Source organism: Toxorhynchites rutilus, chromosome 3, assembly GCF_029784135.1.
Source record: "Toxorhynchites rutilus septentrionalis strain SRP chromosome 3, ASM2978413v1, whole genome shotgun sequence".
Taxonomy (NCBI): Eukaryota; Metazoa; Arthropoda; class Insecta; order Diptera; family Culicidae; genus Toxorhynchites; species Toxorhynchites rutilus.
This window is the reverse complement of record NC_073746.1, coordinates 228,734,708-228,736,937: the sequence shown is the minus strand read 5'-3', so window position 1 is coordinate 228,736,937 and position 2,230 is coordinate 228,734,708.

Genomic DNA, 2,230 nt, shown 5'->3' with positions numbered 1-2,230 from the left:
AAACAGGAAATTATCGGTGGCTGAGATTTTGGCCATCTGTTACAACAAAGTACTCACTGGTTTGGAATATCTTGTCAATATCTCGACTGGTTTAGAATATCTTGTCAATATCTCGAAGATTATCTCCCACAAACTGTCTTCCGAAATTTTGCTCAGATACTCAGTCATTCTTCGTTTCCCTCAACAACGCTTATGAAGCGTATAATTCTGAGTTTCCATGGTATTCCAAGAATTAGAAAAAAATGTAAAAAAGGCACCTATTGTGGGGCGTGTTGTCAATGCGAAAAATAGCCAAATCATCAATATTAGTTCGTTGAACAATATATCTCAGCCATGTTAATAATTGTGTCCATACGGATGTTTTTATATTCAATTTGTTTAATTTTCTTAAAATCTCCATCGGTTGTGTTGGTTGAACGTCAACTACTTCTCAGGTGATCCTCGATCGAGATATATCCTGATAAATTCAACACAAACAAGATTTATAGTTTACTTAGTTAAGGTCAAGGGCATGCGAAAAACATATAAAAAGTGATTAAATTATGGGTGTTTGAATTTAGATTACATCACTTTCATACCAAAAATTAAAAAAAAAATATTATTACATTTTGAAAAAAAAAGGTTGCGGTTACCATATACTTGCCCTATTTTCAAACGTTGTGTTTCTAAAACTCGAGCATGCAAATTTTGTCCTGAAGGGCAAAAAAACATGGGTTTCCGACGATTTATTATGGTGTTTTAGATTTAGTCAAATGTTCGAATCTTTTGCAGCGTATACAGCGATAACGATAAATCATTAGGCGCTACGCATAAAGAAATACATTTTTTCATGCTGATAAAATCAAGCCAAAGCGGTCGTATCTGAAATCATGAAATAAATATGTTGTCAGGTGGAAAAAGATTTTGGTGAAAACGTGTTTTGACCAGGATTACCATATCTACAAAATAATCTGTGTTTATACAGAATATTTAAAAATTTTGAAACCAAGAATCTGTGGTTACAGAATACAGATTTTAAGGTTTTATGCAGAATTTACAGATTCTTTAGAACAACAATTCAATTTTATTTATATCAATTTTATATTTTCCCGTCTGACCTATTTTATGTGTTTATATATTTTTTTGCGTGATGTCCTGCTTTTCAATGTTCGATCCAAGGTGGAAAGATGCAAAACTCTCGTTTAGCGTCACAATAAATAAATAACACTGTTTATATTTTCCTTATAAAGCCCAGTACATGTGAATTTCAAAAGTGCAATAATACGGTCGTGAAAATTCATTTTGTTTCGGAAGTTCTTGTTCAGAGATTGAAAATATTTTAAAAAAACATCGATACATACTGATGAAGGACTTTGTTTTCGAAAACATGTGAGAGGGCGCTGTGCGAGCCTTCAAAACACCGACTTTTGCGCTAGAAGACCGAGGACATCTGTACGGATTTGGATGAATGATTGCCCGGACTACCGCGTACCGTAGGCCTTCATTGATTTGCTCACATACTTTCAAAAAAGATTCACACGAAATTTGAATGGTTTCTGTTCTCCGATTCCCGAACCCAATATTTTATATCGAACCAAAAAAACTTATAACGAATTTTACTAAGCTTGAACCATCAAAACTTTAATTCAAAAAACCATTTTTTTGCAAAAAAAAAATCATTAGGGCAAAAACAAAATAAAAGTTCTATAACTCTGTCATTGTTGAAATTCGAACATATGCATAGAAGTATTTTTTCCGGATAAATTTATATTTTTCATGTGAGAAAGGTGTTTTCTGGTTTTAAAGGGATGAATCAAAAATTAAATTCTTCTTTTATATTCGGAAATATGGAATTTGAAAGTTGGAAAAACTGTGGGTTCTGGAGGAACAAATATTTAATCGAATGTGGGTGAGTTTGAGTGTCGTACGCGAAAAAGATCGCTGGGAGCGCGATGAATACTCAGTGCAATGCTTGCATTGAAATAAAGAAACAAATTGCAATATGTGACTAATTCGTCTATTTACTTCCGGTTCTGAAAATATTATTTTCGTATTCTTTAATCTCGAATCTTAATCGAGTATGAACAACTCTTCGCCGAAAATTTCGAAAGTCTGACTCTAACAGTAGTCTGCCATTAGATGTAACTTCAATAAGATATTCTTGAAATTACATACTCGTTTCAAATATATGAGGAGTACGAATTTAAATAAAAATAGATATATAGAAAATTTTATGGAGACAGAATCTACA